Source organism: Notamacropus eugenii, chromosome 4, assembly GCF_028372415.1.
Source record: "Notamacropus eugenii isolate mMacEug1 chromosome 4, mMacEug1.pri_v2, whole genome shotgun sequence".
NCBI lineage: Eukaryota > Metazoa > Chordata > Mammalia > Diprotodontia > Macropodidae > Notamacropus > Notamacropus eugenii.
The window spans coordinates 78,569,259-78,593,968 of NC_092875.1; the positions used below are offsets into that span (position 1 = coordinate 78,569,259).

General features: G+C 40.5%; 1 long non-coding RNA gene and 1 pseudogene across 1 annotated transcript; one reads left to right on the forward strand and one right to left on the reverse strand.

Annotated features, from left to right (window-relative positions):
- The first annotated feature begins 3,812 nt into the window (after positions 1–3,812).
- LOC140502257 (H/ACA ribonucleoprotein complex subunit DKC1-like) lies at positions 3,813–4,916 on the forward strand (annotated as a pseudogene).
- A 5,190-nt stretch (positions 4,917–10,106) lies between these two features.
- Positions 10,107–23,477, reverse strand: LOC140498176 (uncharacterized). The gene is made up of 3 exons (XR_011965013.1): positions 23,231–23,477; positions 11,047–11,253; positions 10,107–10,690 (listed from the first exon to the last, which is right to left on the reverse strand). It is a non-coding gene; the product is annotated as an uncharacterized lncRNA (long non-coding RNA).
- Between the last annotated feature and the right edge of the window lie 1,233 nt (positions 23,478–24,710).

The following is a 24,710-nucleotide window of genomic DNA, read 5'->3' on the forward strand; positions in this document are numbered from 1 at the left end:
ATTTCTCTCATCTGCCCATTCCTCAGCATGGAGGGAAGTCTTCACATGCTCAGGGTAGACATCCTCCCTAACTCACCAATAGGTTTGAGGCTTTCAAACACCCAATGAGTGTGACTAGGAAAAAGAGAGAGGATTATGTTGCAGATGTGCTTGTCCTGGGTGATTCTTCTTAGACATCCACTGTTGGCTTTATGGATGCTCCATTTTGGGGGGATGGAGGTGTTACCTCTTGTTCACATCAGCCATTATGAAATGTGGTTAAAATTCTAATACAGCTTATGGGCTAAATTGTTTTGCTTTTTTTTAACCAGAGGTTTGCAACCCTCTAAGGGGTCAGTGAACTTGGGTGGGAAAAAATTACATCTTTGTTTTTCCATTAATCTCCAAATGAAATTTAACAATTATTTAATTTAGTTATTTAAGAACATTATTCTGAGAAGGGATTTATAGGTTTCATCAAACTATCTAATGGATCTAGTATCCACACAAAGGTTAAGAATCCCAAGCTTAAATTCAGGTCCTGAATAGAACTGGCCTTGAGGCCTTTTTTGATCTCCTAGTTCCCACACCCAATCCCCAGCTGCTAGTGATCAGGAGCTACATGATGGATGGACCTCTAGACTTAGAGTCAGAAAAACCTGGATTTAAATCCATTTTCAGACACGTACTAGCTGTGTGACCCTGGACAAGTCAACGTCTGTCTGCCTAAATTTCCTCATCCGTAAAATAACAATATTATCTACTTCCTGGGGTTTTGAAAGAATAAAATGAGATAGTACATTAAAGTTCTTTGCATACTATAAAGAGATATATAAACAACTCCCTCCAAATTACCTCGTATGTAGCTACATAGGTACATGTGGCCTTTCTGGGCTAGACAATCAGATCCTCATGGGCATAAACTGGTTCTATTTCTTTATTTTGCCTGAACCTAGTATGGTGCCTAACATGTCGTTGAGGATGTTTAGTAATTTTTCAGCTGTGCCTGACTTTTTGAGTCCCCATTTGGGATTTTCTTGGCAAAGACACTGGAGTGATTTTACCATTTCCTTCTCCAGATCATTTTACAGATGAGGAAACTGAGGCAGTTAAGTGACTTACCCAAGGACACCTAGTGTTGGAGACTAGATTTGAATCTAGGTCTTCCTGACTCCAGACCCAGAACTTTGCCCACTGTGCCACCTAGCTACCCCTAGCGCATAGGAGATGTTTAATAAATACGTAAAGATTGGTTGATGTACTTGGGATAGCCCGCACATAAAGACGCTGCTGTTGTAACCAAAAGGCAGAGCTGAAGCTGGTAGGTAATAAAAGGTCAGCCTTCAATTTGATTTGATTCAGCAAACTTAAAACTAAGCACCTACTATGTTCATTGATGCTATGCTCAAAAATAGCACTTTCCCTGCTCTCAAAGAGCTTCCAGTTTCGTAGGGGAGATATAGCATGTCCACAAATAATGACGCTACAAAGTACGATGGGCCAGGACTGGGAATTGCTCCAGTACATTTTGAGGAAGGAGAGGTCACTCATGGGATGGGAAGGGGTGAGTAACTCCTGAGCTGGCCTTTGAAAGCAGAGAAAGATTTCAATACGCAGACCTGAGTAGGGGTGGGAGATGTTATTGTCCTCCAGACATATGAGAGATGAACCTGCTGGTAGGTATTGGCGAGAGGACAAGACCAGACTAGGAAATGACTAGTCATGTATTTTAGCCAGAATATGGAGGATGTTTAGGTGAACACCATGAGATATGCTGGGAAAAGAGAAGAGGGTATCAGATCATGAAGGGCTTAAGTATCAGGCTAAGCAAGGATTTTATGTTTTATCCTAGAAGTAATAAATGTGATCTTTAGTCTTTGTGAGAAGTGGATTCCTGCAGTTAAGGTCAGGTCAGAGACAATGAAAACATTTTCTGGAATTATTAACAGCTTCGTCTTGGGCCTGTAGTAGGAACTATTCAATGAAGGAGGCCCATTTTCCCTATGGGAAGAATCCATTGATGCTGAAGAGAAAAGGAGACTGGGGTGGCCTGGGGAAGCTGAGAGGCTGAATGGGAGAAATGTCTACCCCAAGGGTCTTTGTAGCTTCCTTTATGTAGAAAAACAGCCTTGTCAGGATGAGCCCTGTTGCTTCAGCTCTGTCTGCTGGTTACAACAGGGTGTCTTTTACATGTCCAGTAGGTATTTCTTGCGAACTGATCTGACAATCACGTCTGCCAAGGCTATAAACTCTACAGAAACCCTTTTGTCCTACCCTCTCCCCACCATCAAAAATATTCTTTTTTAAATTGGGCAGGGAGGCAAAATATAATGATGACATCAACAAATATTTTCAGTATCTGATACAGGGATTCTCAAGTACATCAGGCAGGAAATGTCCTCATCAAGTTTACATTTAAAGAAATCTACAAGAAAAATACCTGTTTCCCCACAATCTGAGGAAATAGCAACCTCTGAGCTTCTTGTATTGTTTGCTGATTGGCATGTTTGCAAATTCTAGCTGCAAGGAATTGAGGTGGACAAGGATACTAGCATTGGAGTAAAGAGGATCTGAGATCAAATTTTGTGTCATACACATAGTAGCTGTGTGTCATCTGGGCAAGTCACCGGGTAAACCTTTCTCAGTCAAAGTTTCCTCAACTGTAAAATGAGAAAGTTGGACTAGGGAACATCTCTGAGATTCCTTCCACTGCAAAAGTCTATGAAATCTAAAAAAAAAAAAAAAAAAAAGGAAACATACGGATCCCAGATTTAGAGCTAGAAGAGACCTTGGCAGTGCCTAGTTAAGGTCAACCCCCTCATTTTGCAGATGGAGGCCCAGGAATGTTAACTGGCTTGCTCCAAGTCACACAGGCAGTAAGTGTAGTTATTGTCAGTTATATCCAACTCTTCATGCCTCCTTTTGGGGTTTTCTTGGCAGAGATATTGCAATGGTTTGTCATTTTCTTCTCTAGCTCATTTTACAGATGAGGAAACTGAGGCAAACAAGGTTAAGTGACTTGGCCAGCATCATGAAGCTAGTAAGTGTCTGAGACCAAATTTGAACTCAGAAAGCTGAGTCTTCCTGACTCCAGGTCCAACGCTCTGTCCATTGCATCCCTTAGCTACCCTTCTACCTTCAATAGCATAAAAGGTAAGATTTGAACCTAGGACTTCTACCTTCAGAACCAGTGAATGTTCTTTCCATTGTGCCATACTGCCTTAAAACAGGGCCAAAATGGCCTGTGGTGCCCATCTCATGAGGTTGTTGTGAAAGTTAAAAAGATACCCTATAGAAAACGCTGCAAACTTTAAAATACTACATGAACGTCAGTCATTATGGTTATCACTCCAGGCTGCTAACCTCAGTTGTCTTCTGGGTATTTAAGGTGATTTGAAGACTGTTTAATTTGTTCTGCTTTGAAAACCAATCTTGGTGCCATTTTTTCTGCACCATGTCAGAGAAGACAGACTGAAGGTCATTAGTTGTGGGCACCAACATGGGGGATGTTGGAGTAGTCACTGTGTCAAAGCACAAGAGAAAAAAAGGAACACAGACTATTAGAAGGTGATATGACTGACAAATCTGAATCCAAAGTAGTTCAGTTTGATACACCTCAGGGGTCCTTAGTGCTAATAAATGTAAGGACAGCCCGCCATACTCCCTTTCCTTCTAGATCTAATTCTTTCAAGAGAGAAATTATAGATTACATCAGTACAGGTTCCATTAACTTTGACAAATCCTCCAATCCCTCTTCCCGTGAGGTAGTTGTGTGGTTCTGGCTAATCCCCTGGATTGAAAAGATAAGCCACAGTGGTGTAATGGACCCAAACATGAGTAGCTGCCTCAGCGTGAGCATAGAACCAACTCCTGGCTTGGCCAAATCTCAGCAGGGCACCGGCAAAGAGAATGAGGGAGTTATTCTGTTGTCTAATGCTACTGAAGGTGAGATTTAGCTTTCCTGTACACCAGAAACTTTAACAGGCATTTTCATTGCTGCTGTCAATACATAGCTCTGAATTTAAACTGTTTGTGAGAGTAAGATGTTAGCATATAACACTGAAAAAATATTAGGTGTCTTCTGGGTGAGCTGGGAGGCTGGAACATACATTTAGATGCTGTGTGTCTATGTTGATTTGTTAGTGGTAGGTGGAGGCCAGATGCCAGGTCTTGGCCTATCCATTGTGGAGTCATGGGAGGGGAGGGGGAAAGGACCAGGTGGTGACTATGTGTGATATGGTAGACGATTAGTGGCAATACGACAGTTACAAGGATGAGGGTTACTTATGGGGGAGAGGGGGTATCTATTCTTTGGAGAAGAGGTACCGCACATCGTTGGTCATGAGGGACAGTGCATTTCATACCATCTATTACTGATCAAGGATCATGCTTCTTAGGGTTCTCTGGTATGAAGACAACATTGAAGTCAATCAAAAGGTTGAAGTCATCACTACTAATAGGGAATCCATTTGTTTGATTTTGCCTTGATGATTATAGCAATAATTTCTACTTGTGACCTTGTTATAGTAGCTAAGAGTAAGTAATCAGAGAAAGAGAGAGACTCTCAAAAATGGAGTCTGGGTCTAAAGACATGTCAAAAGATCATGGTCACACAAGGTCTCCTAGATGCACACAGTGACAAAACACTTATGACTTGGAAGGATAACTATGTAGACATGCTCATCCATAAAGGAGGAAACAGTGAAATCTCTAACTGAAGCAATGAATATGGTAAAGACACAAAGGTAGAAATGAAAAGGGGAGAGGAGTAAAGAGGAAGAAGAGGAATGATGCTGAATATAGTGATTATATTGATTATGGAGCTTATGGGAAAGGGAGTGATGAAGAACAGTGATGAAGTCAAAAATGGGGAGAACTTAACTGTACATAAGGAAACTAAACTGTGTATATGAGCTGCATATTGATTTAGAAAACCTCAAATTAACATTAACTATGTTCTGTTAGATTTTTGTTTATTTTGTTAAATACTTCCAAATTACATTTTAATCTGGTAAGGTGACACTCAGGAGTGGACAGAGCCCACATGTCCATGGGCTGTAACTTTGACACATCTGGTAAAGAGGATGATGAAGAAAACAGTGAGGAAGAATAAGATTAAGAAGTAGTGAGGGTGAGGGAAGCAGTGGTGAGGTAGAGGAGAATGTATATAGTGATAGAGAAGAGGCTGAAGAAGAGGATAGTAATGAAGATGATGAGAATGAAGGAAGGGGGAAGGGCGTTAGGTCTTTGCTGCTCCTCCCTATTGGAAGTTAGCAAAAAAGGGGAAGAAGGAGAAGAAAGAGAAGGAGGAGGAGGAAGAGAAGGAGGAAAAGGAGGAAAAGGAGGAGGAGAAGAAGGAGATGATGATGATTGATGATGATGATGATGATGATGATGATGATGGAGGAGAAGGAGGAGGGGCAGGGGAAGAGAAAAAAAACAAAGTTACAGTAGTACAGAAGGTGGTATGAGCAAATCAATGGATATGGGCACTGAGAGTGCCAAAAAGAAGACAAAAAGGAAGAAAGCCAAACCAAGGGCAGAGAACACTGAGAGTGAGAGACTACTGAGCAGATTGTCCAGCTAAAAGGAAACATAAAGCCCTAAACAACAATGGATCTACTATCCACAGAAATTTGGGAAATGATAATGTATCATAGGGAATGGACTGACAGGTGATGGTAGAGTGTTGATCCTGCTACTTAGAATGGAACTGGGTTTTTATCATGTGATAACAGAATAATCCCTTCCTGTCCTGTTTTAAAGATATTTTCAAGGACACAGATGAGAAATTATACATATATACATATATAATATAATTAATATCTAATTATCTAATTTTATATATATATATATATACCCAACAGAGGACCAAATTCTGTAGTGTAGCTTACGTTTGGAGTATTGAGCGAGCATGACACCTAACTTAAACCTGATACCACATGGTAGCGATGTGCAGTTGTTATTTTTAATTTGCTGAGGTTTCTTTTCTTTGTTTTTAAATCAATTTCACATCATGGGAAAGGGGTCTTTGAATGATCTTTTCCTTAGAGCACCAGGCTTGGAGTCCGGAAGACCTGAGTTCAAATTTTGTTTCAGACAGTCATTAGTTGTGCGATCCTGGACAAATCATTTAACCCCTGTTTGCCTCAGTTTCCTCATCTGCAAAATGGGAATGATAATATCTTCTACCTCCCAGAGTTGTCGTGAGGATCAAATGAGATAATAATTTTGAAGTGCCTAGCACAATGCCTGGCACATAGAAAGTGTGATAGAAATGTTCGCTGCAGCTGTTGTTGTTTTCCTTTTTCCTTTGTTGAAAAGACTTATAAAATGAGTTTACATTTTGCATAGGACAGAGGCCTCTATTACTAGCTGAGGCTGATGGTACTGCAAGTAGTATGCCTTAGTTCCTGACCCCAAATACTGGTGACGGGTGTTTGCATTTGACTTGAAATCATTCTATCTATCTATCTATCTATCTATCTATCCATCCATCCATCCATTTATCTCTCCATCCATACACCCATCTATCTATCCATCTATCTATTGACACTCACCCACACCAACTCACACCATCCCTGCACTCCAATGCCCACACCTACATATATGTTTATATATACATACACTAACATTTACATCTATCCTTTGTAATTCCTGGGGGCTGCACACTAGTTCAGGAAGGTGAGAAATAGCTAATGACTATCTCATATAGAAGAAGAGAAAAGTTGTAATTTTTACTTACATTTTTTAAAAAAAAAATTAAAACATGAGAATTTGAGTTGTTTTTTTTAAATAACAGTTTTGGGTAGATTAAGTTCCTCTGATGATTTTGCCACTGTTTCTGTCTTGGATGTTAGACCTTTATCAGAAATATTTGATGCAAAAATATTTCTCCCTAATTGACCTCCTTTCTCCTTCTGTCTTTTGTTACTAACTCTGACTCAGAACAATGTCTAATCAAATGGTAGTTTTGCTCTTCCTGTGTTCTCTGTACAGAGGATGAGGTCTTAATAGGTTGTCCCCGGGGGTTAGAAGGAAAGTACTTTTTATTTCTCCCATGCCAAGAATTCAATCGATCATTATTAAGCACCCACTATGTGTCAGGCACTATCTTGACTTTTTTTATTTTAGATTGGATTAGATTAAATTAGAAATTTTTATTTTTAAGTAAAAGTATAATTTTTTGGCATCAATTCATGCACTTGGTCTTCCTAGCGTTAAACATCTGGAGGAAGTGGGGGCCATGCGATGCAATGTCAACAACGCTGCCAAAAAGGGGTCTTGAGTGGAAAACTTTAAGAAGCCCTGATCTAGTCCAATTTCCTCATGGAGCCTGGAGAGACTGGGACTTGCCCGAGGTCACACAGGAAGTAAAGAATGAAAGCCCAGGTCCAGCATTCTTTCCACCATACCAAAAGCACCAGACAAGACCAGACAATGACATGGACTGGAAGGAAAACCTAGAGGTTTCTCAGGCATTCTATTGTCAAGAGCAGAATCTGGCATACTTTGGGTTGTGAGCTCCTTGAGGGCAGGGACTTTTTGTGAGGGTGATGGTGGAGGATGGAGGGAAGATTTCTTCTTTTTTACCTATCCCCTGCACTTAGCACAGTGCCTAGAACATCATAGGTTCTTAATACTAATGTACAGATTTTAATTGAGTTTCTACCACTTTTCTCCTCTCCTTTCCTTAAGTTGTAACAGGAGCAACCATCGTGAGGACCACCCCACTGACTCACAGTAGGAGCTCTGGGAAATGACAATGGTCAGTGTGTCGATTTTTCATTTCTCCAATGCAGAGCTATAATCAGAAATTCTTGCCCCAGGGGTGAGGGCCATGCACATGCTGGGGCAAGTAGCACAAAGCATGCCCTCCATTAGGATATGGCTGGTCAGACACATCCTTTTGGGGGAAGAAAGAGGTACCAACCCTATTGGAGAGGTGGTTAAATGCAAGACAGGGGTGAGAGGAAAGAAAGAGGTGCTCGCCCTTCCTGCTCAGTCAGGCAATTTCCTATTTTAACTAATTATTCTTTCTAGCTTGGTGCTGAACCCAGCTGGTTTTATGTCACCAAGGCCAAATTTGGTGCCCCGAGGCATTAGAGCACACACTCCTCTAGTTATGGCTCTGGTTAAGTGGGGGAAAGAAAGTACCAGTGGTATTGTGACTCAGAGAAAAGGGCAGTGGACTGGAAGTTGTTGTTGTTAGGAATCTGGGTTCAAGTCTTGCTTGTAGCACTCTGAGTTTAAGTGACTTAATCTCTCTGAGCTCAGGAGATCTCTTCTGTAAAACGGGAATAGTAGCACCTGCAGTACTTACTTCAAAGAACTGGTGTGAGGTGCAAATGAGCTGATGTCTGTAAAATACTAGATTAATATCATTGATTATTATTCCATGAACTGGCTTTTCAGCCTTCTGAAGAAAAGCCTCTCTATAAATGCCAGGGGGCAGGGCCCTTCTGATGGGACCTACTTGTAATGTAGTTGCTGCCAGACTTCCTGTAAGCAATAGCAACAGCCCTTAGCTTAGATTAAGAAGCTTGAAACAGACAGCCCCAGAAATGAAAATGACTGATAGACACTTAGGGTGAGACTTTAAAAGATCCATTTAAATATTATTAGGATCCTGCCTTCTTCCTAGATACCAGCTGCAGGGCACAATTTATCTGGGCTTCCATTTCATCAAAATGTCTCAGATGGGCTGTGCAAAGTCACCAGCCCCACTTTCTCCTCTGGAGTCATCTGGGTCCAGTGCTGAGATATAGATCAGGATGACTAGAGATGGCCCTGATGCAGTGGGACACCTTGGCCTTTTCCAGATAAGGTCTTTAGCAGGTCTCAGTCTGAGTGAGGCAAACATCACTGATCAAGGTTCAAGTAGGTGTTAATGGACCATCTGAACCTTCTACCCTGTAGAGAAAAGCTTGAGTTTAGGTCCCAAATAAGGGCCCATTAGAAGGGTAGCTTGTTTCTAGCCTCCTCTCTGGCTCTTGTTGATTGGCCAATAGGTGCCGGGCCAAGCCCTACTTGGTCATTGTTCGGGTACTGATTGACTCAGAATGAATGTAAAGAGCAATTGTTTCTGTTTTGTTCAGAAGCTCTGAGGGTTTTCCCTTCCCAGGTCAATTTTTTTTTTAAGAGGACATTCTCTGCCTCTTTTCTTACCTACACTAAATCACTGAATGGGTGTTACCTCAGTCAAACTGAGACCTGTCAAAGATCTGAGCTGAGACTTGCACAACTTGGCAGTAGGTAGGGGCCAAAATTAAAGTAGGCCAAACTTCTTTGGGCTGTATATAGGTTTTTAGTGGCTCCCTTTCCAAGTAAAGGTAACTAGACAGACTGATGATGGTTGGTTGCTTTGGGTCATATGACACACCAGAGAGAGTGAGCAATGGTGAGCTGCCTAAAATCCTTTGGTGGATTGCAAGTGGCTTGAAGACTATATGTTATGCAGGCCTGCCTTAGCTTAAAAAGGCCAGAATCCCCCACTGCATCCTGAGCCATCTTCAGTCATCCTGATTTATATCTGGTCAATGGACCCAGTTGGCTCTGGAGGAGAAAGTGAGGCTAGTGACTTTGCACTGCCCTTCCTCACTTAAATCCAATTGACTTGCATGTCATTGCATCACCTCCCTGATGTCACCTTCTTGGAGAGTTGAAAACAAGCAAACAATAACAACAGATGTGTTGGTGCCATGTTAGCCCAGCTGGAGCCTGCAGCAATTTGAAAAAAGTCTCCAACTATCATTGTCATTCCCATTTTCAACGAAAAAGTTATCACCAGTCTTCAACAACCTGGAAGTTGCTTTCTGCTGGGAAATACTCCAAAATTTTGAAATCACAGCTTTCCCTGTTCCCCAGGGAAACCCTTCCTACAGTATTGTCCAGGAGGAATGCTTTAAGAACTCTGGGTTCCTTGGGGGCACAGCTAACCATGGGATAAAAAAATCAGCGTTTTTTTGGGGAGGGAGAAGGGGAGGAAGAAAGAGGAATGAAATTTAGAGAAGGTTAGGGGACCTCAGAGGACAACTAGTATAACACTCTTATTTCATGGATAGATAGATAGGGAAGGGAGGTTTAATGACTTTCCCAAGGTCACACAAATATTAAGTGTTAGAGATAGGATTAGAACTCCAGTCCTCCAACTCTCACTGACACTCACACCAACATACTAATTGTTGACTTCAGTCCTCTTCCATTCCTGCTATTTACAAGCCAGAGTACAAATGGAGGAATCTCCCAATTGAGCTGAGTGAGCACATTACAAATTCACATTATCCGACATCAGTTGGGCACTCATTCCAGCAAGGTAGTCCTTTTATTCCTCCACAACTTATTCTCTCATTCCCCAAAGAAGATATTTGAAATCTTCACTTCCTCCTCAAGCCTCATACCTTCTCCTCCTTATTCCTTCTCAGCTGAGGATCCTACCTCTTACTTTACCAAGAAAACTGAGCTTATTCTACATGAACTTTCTCTTCTCCCTTTTTCTTCATCTCAAAACTTCTTGACACAAATTTTTGCTGTCTTCTCCTTTCCCTGGGTCTTTTGTCAAAGAGGTGGCTCTTCTCCATGCCAAGGCTTGTACATTTGATTTCATCCCTCCCCATCTTTTCCAGTACATTGCACCCTCTTGAATTTTCAACCTCTCCTTATCTACTGGTTCCTTCCTATTATCTTCAAAGATATCCAAGTATCCTGGATGCTAAAATTAAAAATAAAAATAAATTTAGAAAAAAAAACTTTCACTAGCACTTACCATCCCCTCTAGCAAGCATCTTCTATCTCTCCTCCTTGTAGGAGGAAAACCAAGGAATCCTCATGAAAACTCAAGAGGAAAGAGTTGTCGGCTTTGTCCAGAGTCAATTAAGAGACCATTGGTAACTATAGAGAGAGTACTCTCCATTGAGTGATGAGCTCATAGGGAGTGAATAAGAGAAGAGAAAGCAGAGGAGGGGAGGTCTTTTCAAGGATCTTGGCTGAGAAAGGGGACAGAGAGAAGATGCTAGCTAAAGAGGATGGTAGGGGTTCATGGAGTGGAGCAATACAGGGGTCTCTCACCTCACTATTCCTGGGAGCTACACATCTCTTAATGTAGCCCAAGTTGGCATTGGCTTTTTGGCTCCCACATCACGCTGCTGACTGATATTGTTCTTGTGGCCTACTCAAGCTATCAGATCTTTTTCAGAACTATCTAGCCGTGACTCCTTCTCCCAGCCTCACCTCCAGTCCATTGGTAGAGGACTTGCAGACGGACAATAGTTGGGCCTGGAATTAGGTTTAAAAAAAAGAGAACAGGTTGGTTTTCCATTGGGTAATTATCACAGAATCGCAAAATTTCAGAGTGAAAAGAGATCTCATAGGCTACCTAATCCAACCCACAGTGGAATCCCCTCTGTCGTATAAATGACAAGTGCTCACCCGGCCTTCCCTGACAACCTCTAACAAGGGAGGAACCCACTTCCTTCCACTGGCACTACTTAATTCTAATCGTTAGGAAGTGTTTCCTTGTTGGTTAGTTATGCTCAACTCTCCATGACCCCATTTGGGGTTTTCTTGGCAAAGATACTGGAGTGGTTTGTCATATTCTTCTCCAGGTCATTTTACAGATGAGGAAACTGAGGCAAACAAGGTTAAGTGACTTGACCAGGGTCACGCAGCTAGTGAGTGTCTGGGGCCAGATTTGAATTCAGGAAGATAAGGCTTCCTGACTCCAGGACCAGTGCTCTGTGCACTGTGGTGTTCCCTAAGTGTTTCCTTACATTGAGCCTAAATCTGCCCCCGAACCCTCCTCCCTTTGCCTCTAGTTCTGCCCATGAGGTCAAGGAGAATGAGTTTGTTGCCCTCTTCCAATACCATCCTTTTAAATACCTGAAGATTACTATCACACTCCTCTCTCCTAAATCTTCTCTTTTCCAAGCTAAACACTACCACTTCTTACAACTCCTTATATGGTATAATGTACAGTTCCCATATCATCCCGGCTGTCCTTCTCTGGCCCACATTCTTCCTAAAATGTAGTACCTAGAACTGAATACCATTTCCCAATAGGATCTGGCAGAGAATAGTGAGACTATCACATCCTTCATTCAGGTACTCCTTTATTCATATAGGATAGCTAGTAGATACAGCGAATAGCGGTGCTGTACATAGAGCACCAGGTTCAAAGTTAGGAAGATACATCCTCCTGAATTCAAATCTGGCCTCCAACATTTACTAGCTATGTGACCCTGAGCAAGTCACTTAACCCTATTTGACTCAGTTTTCTCATTTATAAAATGACCTGGAGAAGGAAATGGCTAACCACTCCAGTATCCTTGCCAAGAAAACCCCAAATGGGGTCACAAAGAATTGGACACAACTGAACAATCATTTTTCATGTAACCCATGATTAAATTAGTTTTTTGGTGTGTGACTGCCATTTCACTTTGTAGGTATGATGCCCTCTATACCAGTCAAACAAAGCTAACAACTCAAGACTTTTTTTCCTTCATAGCTTTTTTGAAGCATTCCCAACCTGTATTTTATAGCTGTCAGTCAGATAATACCACAACCTTAGAAGAATTGTAAGCATCTCAATTTTTCACCCAAAAGGTTTTGTGTGCCCAGTGCTTATTTTTATAAAGAGTCAGTCTTCAATCACTTTTGTGTAGATGACACCACTTAACATGTTGTGGACATCACATGGCTTCTGGGTAAGCCTCATCAGTGTTCTTTTCAAAATCAGAACTAAAAAGAAATCGGTGTAGTTACTAGAACCATTGCATTTTAACTGTAGGAAGGAAAGAAAAGTGTGGACTCAAAGATCTATCATTTCTGAATGGCTCCTTGGGATGTTTCTAACCCTTACTGCCATTTTTATAACTTTGATGAGGATGGGGAGACAAAAGCTATCTCCTCTAAACCTCTTTTTAAATTCAATTTAATTTTATTTTTAGTTCCGCATTATCTCCCTCCCCCTCTCACCCATTGAGAATGCAAGAGAGAGGAGGAGAGAGAGGGAGAGGGAGAAAAAAATATATACTTCAGTCTGCAACCTGAATCAATCAGCTCTCTCTGTCTGGAAGCAAATAACATGTTCCATCATGAATCCTTTGAGATTATGTTTACTCATTGTATTGATCAGAGTCTCTGAACCTTTTTTTTTTTTTGGATGACTAACGGGGTCATTGACTCCACTGACCACCAATTAAACAGGCTTCAACCTGTTTCCAGCCTTTTTATGTCACTCCCAGACAAACTGACCTTCCTAATCCACAACATGGCTCTCCTTCTCCTGCCTCTGGACTGCCCTCCCACCTCACCTCTGCCTAGTTTTCTTCAAGGATCCCTAGCTTTCTTCAAGGCTCAGGTCAAATGGCACCTTTTACACAAAGCTTTCCTTGACAATCCCCTTTGCTACTAGTGCCTTTCCCTCCAAATTACCTTATGTCTATTATAGATATAACTATATACAAAATACTATATCTATATAGCTCTCTATATGCACAGATATATAGATGAATACGGTTGGTTGGATGTTGTCCTTTGTTCTTGAAGAGGACCAAAATGACATTACTATGTTAGAGTCAAGATTCAGTGTGTCCTACTGTGGTTGATCAGACCAATGGGAGCTTGGAATGCTCTACCACAGGTCAGGCTCAAATAGTCCATGTGAACATTTGGAGTAGATATTCCAAATCTACACATCTTGCATTTCCTTTGAGCTATTTCAATTTGGCTTTGTTCATGGAGTGCAGCACCTTCTCTGATGAGGGCATGCCATGCTGAGTGAACCTGTGCCAATGTCTCCCATGTCATACCATCAATTCCAAAGTTCTTGAGAGATCTTGAGGGTGTCCTTGTATCTCTTTTTCTGACCAGTGTGTGAACGTTTGCCCTGTGTGTATGTGTGTGTGTATGTATATATGTACACATACACATGTTGTCTACTCTAGCTAGATCTAGATCAGACCATTTGACTTTTGTCTTTGTATTTCTCGCACCTAGCCCAGTGCCTGGCACACAGCAGGCACTTAATAAATGCTTGCTGATTAAGCCACTTAAATAAAAATAGCCTTACTAAAATATTTATTAAAATACCTTTGTTAAAAATGTCAGCAACATAAAAAAATCTAAAACACCTTAGAGATAATAGGAACTTGAAAAATAATTGTGTTCAATATGACTAATATGGAAATATGTTTTGCATGACTGTACATGTATAATCGATCTCAGATTGCTTGTTTCCTCAGTAAGAGGGGGAGGGATGGAGGATGGCAGAGGATTTGGAACTCAAATTTTTTTAAAAAAATGTTAAAATTATTGTTATATGTAATTGGAGGGAAATAAAATATAAATTTTTTTTTTTAAAAAAGAAAACATTGTGTGATCTTTTGGAGAGAAGGAAGCTGAGGTCTCTCTCAAAGCCACTGTAGCTCCTAGCAAGACACTGCAGATGCAGTTGCCACATGCCAGTACGTGTGGGGTCAGAAAACCAGATACCATCAGAGAGAAAAGGACTAGCCTTGTGATCCATATGAAAACTAGGCTGTGCTTTAGTGCCCCAGCTGGTGAGAAGCTGGAGACCAGATTTGGTACTATTTCTGCTTGGGAAACTTTGCTAATAGTAATGATAGCTAGCATTTATATAGCATTGTAAGGTTTGCAAAGTGCTTTAAAAATATTCAACCCTGGTAGGTAGGCACTATTATCCCCATTTTATAGATGAGGTAACTAAGGTTAGGTGACTTGCCCTTGGACACATTTGAACTCAGGACTTCCTGACTCTAGAACCAAACTTGCTCTACAGCACCACCTGGTGGCTTTCTATTGCCAGGAACTCAGCCAATTCAAAAGACCTAATTAGAATTTGAGATGTTCTTTGATTATATAAAACAAATCAAATAAGAAAGCATTTATTAAGCATGCACTTTGGGCCAAGACACTGTGCTAAATGCTCGGACTAGAAGCGCCTTTTAGAGAATCTGATTCCCTCATTTGATAGAAGAAGATACAAGGTTCAGGGAGAGAGGGGAAATGATCTGCCCAAAGTCTCACAGCTTGCAGAACTAACTGGTTTGAATCCTGGCAGAGCCAGGCTTTCTGACTCCAAGGCACCATAGTGCATCACGGTGAAGTGGACAAACCCGTTCAAAAACCTCTACTGCCACAAAATCCCTCTTCTCACCATAGTCCACCTCATGCTAATCTCATCACCTTGGGCAGGTTTCCAACAAGGTCACTCCACCCTTCAGGAGCATCTTAAACCCTCTAGCCAGGACTGAGCTTGTGCAAATCTTGCCTTTAACATAATTTCTTTCCATCCCTTGGAGACTATATTATCAGCTTTGTAACCACTGGGGTCCTTCTTTGAGGTCATCAGTATTTTGTCATGAGATATAATTTGAATCTTGAAGGAAAAACAGAAACCAGTGCCTTTGCATTTTTTAATAGTGATCAGACTGTATTCTTTGGGCAGACTGAAGGTTCAGGCCTGGAAGGGACCTTGGAGAATATGAATTCTCAACTGGGGCACCTGGAACATTGTCTATAGCTCTAGAACTTAACACCTAGTTAGCAGGAATAATTAAAATAAGGCATTGCCACATGACACAAAACCACTCTAAGTGAGTTCTTCTACCTTTTCTTCTTCCCTAACTTGGCTTCCTTAGCAACACCCAAGGGTTTCTTTCCCAGCTCCCAGACTCCACTGATATGGAATGTTGTCTCAGCTCTTGAGTGGCCATTTCCTGCTATGTCCTCCAGTCTTTGTTTAGTATTGCAGTCCCAAGTATAAATATGGCTATTTATGGGTCCAGACCCCTTATTTTCCTGCTGGGGAAACTGAGACCTAGAGAGAAGAGTGGACTACTTGCAAACGACAAGAGATGAAACCATGATTGAAACCCAGGTTCTCTGACTCCAAAAGCAAAACTTCTTCCGCTATCCTGACTCAACTTCATTCAACCTAGCAGACATTTATTAAATAGCTACTATGCATTGTAAATACCATGCACTGTGAAAAGCACTGGACATACAAAGATAAAAATATCCCTCCCTTCAAGGAATTTACCTTCTACTGGAGCTTAAATCTCATACCATGCTCCATCTTGTGACTTAATTCTGGAGCTAGCTCAGTTCTCTTTCTGTTTAATTATGGGTCTAGTACAGCTCCTTTAAAATATATATATATATATATATATGTAATATAATATAATTATATTATATATAATTATAATACATAATTATACAATAATATTATAATTATTAGATTATAAAAATCATTTTAAATATCTTTTAAAATAAAGTTTTGCAAAAAAACTTTATTCAATTGTGGAAATTGGGAGAAAATTTTATTGCATTGTTTGACCCTAGCCCTGTATGTCTGGGAATCTGGACCACCTCTATCTGCTGTTTAGAGACCCTTAACTGAGAACCCAGATTATGCTGACCAGAAACTCAATCAGATTATAAGATTGTTGCAAGGAATTATACATCTCAAGCAACTCATATGTCTTATCTGAAAACTGACCCTATACTGATCAATCAGTTATTGTTTCCATGATCCTTTGATTATGCACAGACACTTTCGGGGAGTGGGACAACTCTGTTTTTGATTTCAGGGAAATAGACGCTTCTGTAGACTCATCTCTCAACTTGAAAAGTCCCTAATCTTTCCTTTAATTAGAAACCAGATTACCTCATGTTGTATCCTGGTAAATTGTTTCCTTTTAATTAATTAACCTTTTTGGATTAATTGCTTTTAGTGTATATAAATCTGTCTCCCCCTGTATTTAGAGTCTAGCCCCAAGCTGAGGAAGGAGCCTGGTTCCGATTTATTAGGCACTTGGCACACATTCCTTAATGAATCAACATACCTTATTATTTTCACTTTTTTCATTGCTTTTTCCTTTAATAAAATTTCTCATTAAAAATATTTCTTATTTCACAGCATGACTAATGTGGAAATATGTTTTACATGGATTGCATATGTATAACCTTGCTCACTGTCTTGGAGAGTGGGGAGGGAAGGGAGAGAGTGAAAAAATCTAAAACTCAAAATCTTTCAAAAACTGAATGTTGAAAGTTGTATTTACATCTAATTGGAAAAAATAAAATACTATTAAAAAGAAAAAATTGATAAATATGCTTTAGAAGCTCAAACCTCCATTTCCTCAGTCATTTCCTCTTCCACCCTTTACACAAGGCAGAGATCTGGAGCCAAGAGTCTCCATGACTAAATGGAAATCTCCCCTAGCCTGGTATCTGTTCTCTTTCTTATTAACCACTAACCTCAGAGGTAAATTTTATTCTTCTTTCTTCATTGGTATCATCTTCATGGGCTCCAAATCATTGGTTTAATTGAATTGGGAGGTCAGGGGGACTATGGCAGGAAGCACATATGTTCAAGACAAGTCCAACCTGAGTTGAGGCCAAATGAGCCTGTGGCTGATCAGTCCCTTCCCAGGAGAAGTCTAGTTCCTAGAGTTAGAGCCAGAAGAGAACTCCTGAGGTCATTTAGTCTAGTTCCCTTGTTTTACAGGGGAAGAAACTGAGATCCAGAGAGACAGGAAATGACTTGTCCATGATCACATGTGAAGTAAGAAGATTAAAGCCCAGTTCCTCTGTCTCTAGATCCAGAATTCGTTTCATTGTCTGCGCTCTATAAACAAGGAGGTCTAACTGTCTTATCTTTGAGTCACTCAAGGGAAAATCCCTTCTAACTTGGAACCCAACAAGAGAACAGGGAGGAAATGTTATGTTGTTCACCTGTTTCTATTTGGTCCATGGACCACTGGGGTGGGAGGCTCTGCCTCCTGGACTCTAAATTCACCAGACAGAGACTAACCTTCCTCCTTCCCTCAGCTTTAAAAACTGAACTAGTATTTAGAGTTCTGGGCTGGGAGTCAGAAGACACCTGGCTTCAAATCCTCCCTGATTTTTACTAGCTCTGAAACCATGGACAAGTCACTTAACCACCTTGGTTTCAATTTCCTCATCTATAAAATGGGAATTATAATAGTTTTATGTAAGGCACTTTACAAACCTTAAACCTTTTATATAAAAATGTCAGGTGGCTAGATAGGGCAATGGAGAAGACTCAACTTGGTGAGTTCAAATCCAGCCTCAGACACTAACTGTGTGATCCTGGGCAAATCATTTAATCCTGTTTGCCTCAATTTTGTCTTCTGCAAAATGAGTCAGAGAAGGAAATGGCCAACCATTTCAGTATATTTGCCAAGAAAACTCCAAGTAGGGTCACAAAGAGTCCAACATGATTGAACAACAATTATTATTATTAAGTCAGGAGCACTAGGAGTCAAATCCTACTTCCAATACAAGGTGGGCAAGTCCCCTACACTCTCTGTGCCTCAGGTAATTACTTAGAATTTGGTTCCTAAGTCACAGAGAGGTGTATGTTCTCTTTTGGTGGGGAGAAGTTTCCATATGGCAGCTTCCCTCCAGCTCTTGAGAATCACAGCTTCTGCCCATATTTACATTGGCTTGGCAAACCTCTGGGAAGCATTTCAAGAGAGTGTACTGACAACAGGCAGGATGATCAAAGCAAGGCTGGCCACAATGACTTCCATGAAGAAATTGATTAGAATGAAATGGAAGTGCAACAGAATAGAAAGGCACGAGGCTGAATTCCAAACCCCAAGCCCAGCAGTGCGTGATTTCTCGTGATTTCTCAGATTTCTCTGAATGTCAGGTTCCTACACTAATCAGAAAGGATTTCCTGACCTTCAGAGGTTTCTATTTGAAGATGTGTCATTATAATGACCAAGTCTGACCTCAAGGGAGAGAAAACGTATTTACCTCCTTCTTTGGGGAGTGGAGGGCTATGGGTGTGAAATACTGCATTTACTGTCAAGTTTGGATTTTAAGCGGAACTGGTTTTGTTCTTCTTGCTTTCTTTTTAAAATTTGTTTGGAACAAAGGATGATTCTTGGGGTAGTAGAGAGGAGAGGGACACATTTGGAAAAGAAGCTGATATAAAATCAAAAAATATTCACAAAAAATTCTAAAGGAGTTTCCTTTTGAAAGATGACAAAGAAGAGATGGCTTCTCAATCCTTCTTTTTATTTAAAATTTTTAATTTAATTTAATTTAAAATTTAAAACAATTTCCTAATTGCATGCAAAGACAATTTTTAGCATTCAGTTTTTAAAATAATATTTTATTTTTCCCCAATTACATGTTAGAACAATTTTTAACACTTTTTTTTTTTGTTTTGAGTTCCAAATTCTATCCCTCACTTCCTTCCTTCTTTCCTTCCCTCTTCCCTAGGTTATACATGTGTAATCATTAATATTCATTTTTTAAAATCTGAGTTCCAAATTTTTTCCCTTTCTCCCCTCCTCCCTTCCTGATGTAGGTTATACATGTGCAATCATGTAAAACATATTTCCATATTAATCATGTTGTGAAAGAAAATACAGATCAAAAAGGGAAAAAAAACAAAAAATAAAGTGAAAAAATTGAGTGCTTCAATTTACATTCAGACTTTATCTGTTCTTTCTTTGGATGTGGATAGCATTTTACATCATGAGTCCTTTGGAATCATCTTGGACCATTCGATTGCTGAGAATGTCATTCCTTTTGGATTACTTGGCCTTTGCTCCATGGAAGCCCCATACAGACACTCAGGGATGGACTGTCTAGTCAGTCTCTTCCTTGAAGAGGAGGAGGAGGAGGAGGAGGAGGAGGGCATTCAGAGTTGACTGTGCCTTGAAGATCAGGAGATGTCTTTGCAGATGGGAAGTGGGAGGCTGTTCCAGAAAGCATAAGAAAAAATGCAGGAAAAGGGACAAGGATTGTGGTGGGAGTAAAAGATGAAAACAAGGTGGAACCACAAAGGGACTAGGATGAAGACGGGTAGAATTTTGAGGGGCTGGAGGGAGGGGCCCGTGACCTCTAAGTTTCCTCTCAGAACTCTAAGAAAAGCAGGGAGTGAGTGGGAGTGGCAGGGAGTGGAAGGTGTTACCAGAAGCTTTGAGAATGGAAAGGAAAAGAGTCTGGCAGCAGAGAGGACGAACTGCCTGTCCTGAACTGAGATGTGTAGAAAGGGATTCTGTGGGCAAATTCAAGAAGGCTCAGAGCTTCCTGCTGCCGTGGGGGAAGTCACAGAAGCAGCTGATGACAGATGGATTCTGGAATCTGTCATCCATCTAAGGTGGGATGGAACGAAATTTGAGATTTCCAAGGAGCTGCCAGAGAGAGGGGATTTGGGAAATTGAGAGTGGGCACTGGGAGAAATTTATGTAGAGTCACAGAATCACAGATTTGGAGCTGGAAGGAACTTTAGGGATAATCTAGTCCAACTCCCTCATTTTACAAATGGGGAGACTGAGGCCCAACTTGCCCAAGGTCACAGAGGTAGTGAATATCAGGGCCAGGATTTGAACTCAGGATTTATAACTCCAAATGCAGCACTTGGTATGTGCTGGTTACAGTCATACAGGAAAACAGAATCAAGTCATCAGAAATCCATGAATGATAACTACTTATTTCTACACACATGTTCCTTATAGTATATGCTCAGTATCCTCATCCCCCTGCATTCTACAATCCAGCCAACTGGCCTTCTCTCTCTTCTCATTATCTCCCATGGCTGGGATGGACTCCCTCCTCATTTCCACCTCACAGAATCATTCCCTTTCTTTAAGGTGAAGCTCAATTATCATTAACATGAAACCTTTCCTGATTTCTCCAACTTCCAGTGCCTTCCCTCTCAGACTATCTTGCATTTAACTACTTTGTCCATGTTTGCATTTATTCTCCTTACACTTATCCTGTATATAATTATGTATTTGCTTTTTGTCCTCTCCATTAGGATATGAGCTCCTTAGGGACAGGGATGATTTCATTTATTCATCTATTAGCATTCCCAGGACCTAGGGAAGTGTCTGGTATGTAGTAAGTACAATAAATACTTGTGGATTGATTGACAGAGGTATAGAATATCGAAGTGAGAAGGCCCCTGATCAAGTCAGGTTAAGTTGACAAGCACACTTTACACGTTGTGATATATAAAAAGTTTGAGAGACATAATTTCTGGGTAATTAGTCATTTTATTAATTATTGCTAGTGGATAATTAATAAAAGGGGTATTCTTAAATGCCAAAGATCCCTCATAGAACTCTCTCAATGCTCATATGTTCTTGGAAGAATGGGTGATCCTGAGGATGGAAATCAAGTCTGATTGGTTAACAAGTAATGACAGAATGATTTTTATAATGAGAGGTGGGCCTATTCTAATGAGGGGCTGCAGGGGAACCCCAGACTGATCATTGAGATCTCTATGACCAGAACACAATGGGTTGGATTCCATCCAGATTAGATTTTCTTTGTAAGGCTTTTCTGGTTGAATGGGGTTACAACTCCACCCAATTAAGATGGTCTAGGTAGGATAAATTTGGGGGCAAGGTAAGAGATCTCCTTGAAAGACTGGACTTTGAAATAGGAAAAATGAATAAAATAAAACCTGCATCTCTTATTTACTGTAAAAGAGAAATAATCACTTCTCTCAATGTGTAATATAAATAATTGAAAAAAATAAAATACCCTTTACCAAAAACAAAACAAAATGAAAACAAAAAACTATAAACAGAGAATTGGTGAAGATAAATTCATCCTACCTGATGTCAAGATTCATTATAAAGTTATGTAGTATATAATTAATAATAATAAAGTAATCACTACAAAGGTTGGGTTCTAGATAAAAATAGAAAAGTCGATCAATGGAATCTAATCTATATAAGAGATTAATATATCGCTAGGCTAAGAGTGCTAGGAAGATGAATCATCAGTTAATAAATAATATTGAAAGATCTAAATAGCAGAATAGTTAAAAAAAAAAGAGAGGAAGAGGGAGAGAATGATTAGATCAGGGGTGGGGAACCTGTGGTTTTTAGGCCTTTTATTTTATTTATTAATTTTTTTTAAATTTAAAAATTACTAAATGTTTAAATTTACTTATTTAGTTAAAAGGACTTGTTTTGTAAAATTTAGATTCAGTCAAAAGTCTATACTTAAGGGCCTAGAAGGCTACATGTGGCCTTGGATTTTTCTTGGCAGATACTGGGGTGGTTTACCATTTTCTTCTCCAGCTCATTTTATAAGTGAGGAAACTGAGGCAAACAGAGTTAAGCGACCTGTCCAGGGTCACACAGCTAGTAAGTATCTGAGCTTATAATAAACTCTACCAACTATCAAAGGAATGCAGTCTTCCTTAATCTTAGTGCCTTCCCTCTGCGACTACCTGCAGTCTATCATGTCTATATCTTGTTTGTTCATAGACGTTTGCATTTTATCTCCCCCATTATGTTATGAGCACCTTGAGGGCAGGGAAGGCCCGGTACTTATTTAGCACAATGCCTGGCATGTAGCAGGGACTCGATAAATGTTTATTGACCAATGAAGACGAAGCAGTATATTTATTTCAACTGTACAGGGTGGAAAATGATTGTGGTTGGGTTTTTTTGTTTCTTTGTTTACCAAATGGAAGAAATTAGTGGGGATGAGATGAATATGTTTGATTTTACAGAGAGAGACAGAGACAGAGGGGGAGAAGCGAGAGAGACAGAGACAGAGACAAAGAGACAGAGAGATACAGAGAGAGAGATTTTGCAGGACAAAAAAGGAAGCATCTCTGGGCAAAAAAAGAAAAGAAACAGATTAGAAGAAATATTTTTCTGCAAACATGCCTGGCAAAATAACAGCAACAACCCGCTTTGCAATCCAAAGTCAACAAGGAACTACAGCATTCTATAGGTTGGTCCAGAGCCACAAATGAACAGTTTCTGAAGGAGTAAGAGAAGAACAAGTTTGCTGCTCACAAACCTGGGTTTGGATTTCTGTTGACTGCCTTTGTGATCTAAAAAAAGTCAATTAAAAACTGAACAATTTTTTTCTGTGCCTCAGTTGTAAAATGAAGATATTGGATCAGATGGCCTCTGTGGTCTGTCCTGGACATAATTCCCATGATCCTAAATACTATTAGCCACCCCTTGAAAAGCTGTTCACATTCTCTACCATTCAGAAAATGGAAATCAAAATAACTCTAAGAGACTACCTAATACTTTGAAAATTTAAAACATAAACTTGGGGCAGAGCCAAGATGGTGGAGTAGAAAGATGCACATATACTGACTCTATCCCCACAACCTATAAAATACCTGGAAAGAAAGACTCTCAACAAATTCTAGAGCAGCAGAAGCCACAGAACAACAGAGTGGAGGAGATTTCCAGCCCAGACTGACCTGGAAGGCTGACAGGAAACGTCTGTCGCACCAGATGAGGAGCCTAACCCAGCCCTGCCTTGACCTCCAGGTACAGCTCTGGGAGGAGGACACGAGCAGGCCATGGGGGTGGAATCCCCAGTTGCAGTAGCAGCAGTTCACAGATCCCTCAACCCACAGGTACCAAAGGTCAGCAACAGGGTTTTTTCACCTGGCCAAGAAGGGAGAAGGGCCATCCCATAGCTCTGGCCTCAGGCAGCAGCAGTGTCCACAGTAGCCCCTACAGCAGCCTGCTTCCATTGTTGGATCATAAAATCCCTGGGGACACTGAGCTGCTAATTCTTACCTCAGCCCTGTGTAGAGGCTCTGCCCCTATCTAATACTCTTGAGGGATTTGAGCAGCTGATCTTTGTCTCACACTGAAGGGAGGTCCTGCCCCAGCAGCTTAACTGAACCTCAGCCCCCAGTGCTGTCTTGGCAGAACTGGAGGTGAGGTGGTTGTGAAGAGGAAACTCTATTACTCAGATGCTGGGCACAAAATTCCTACTTCCTCCCAGACCAGTGTACACGCTTGATTGTACCACCCTGGAGGAACTGAGATGTTACAGACCCCCAGAGTATACCCTATTCTTGACAAAGGACCCAAAAGTCAAGTAACTGGTTGGGAAAATGCCCAAAAAAGGGGGAGAAATAAGACTATAGAAGGTTACTTTCTTGGTGAACAGATATCTTCTCCCATCCTTTTGAATGAGGAAGAACAATGCTTACCATCAGGAAAAGTTAAGGCTTCTATATCCCAAACATCCAAAATAAATGTTCAATGGTCTCAGGCCATGGAAGAGCTCAAAAAGGATTTTGAAAATCAAGTAAGAGAGGTGGAGGAAAAATTGGGAAGAGAAATGAGAGCGATGCAAGAAAATCATGAAAAGTGGGTCAACAACTTGCTAAAGGAGACCCAAAAAGATGCTGAAGAAAATAACACCTTTAAAACTAGGCTAACTCAATTGGCAAAAGAGATTCAAAAAGCCAATGAGGAGAAGAATGCTTTAAAAAGTAGAATTAGCCAAATGGAAAAGGAGGTTCAAAAGCTCACTGGAGAAAATAGTTCTTTAAAAATTAGAATAGAACAGTTGGAGGCTAATGACTTTATGAGAAACCAAGAAATCACAAAACAAAACTAAAAGAACGAAAAAATGGAAGATAATGTGAAATATCTCATTGGATAAACAACTGACCTGAAAAGCAGATCCAGGAGAGACAATTTAAAAATTATGGGCCTACCTGAAAGCCATGACCAAAAAAAGAGGCTAGACATCATCTTTCATGAAATTGTCAAGGAAAACTGCCCTGATATTCTAGAACCAGGGATCAAAATAAATATTGAAAGAATCCACCAATCACCTCCTGAAAGAGATCCAAAAAGAGAAACTCCTAGGAACATTGTGGCCAAATTCCAGAGTTCCCAGGTCAAGGAGAAAATATTGCAAACAGCTAGAAAGAA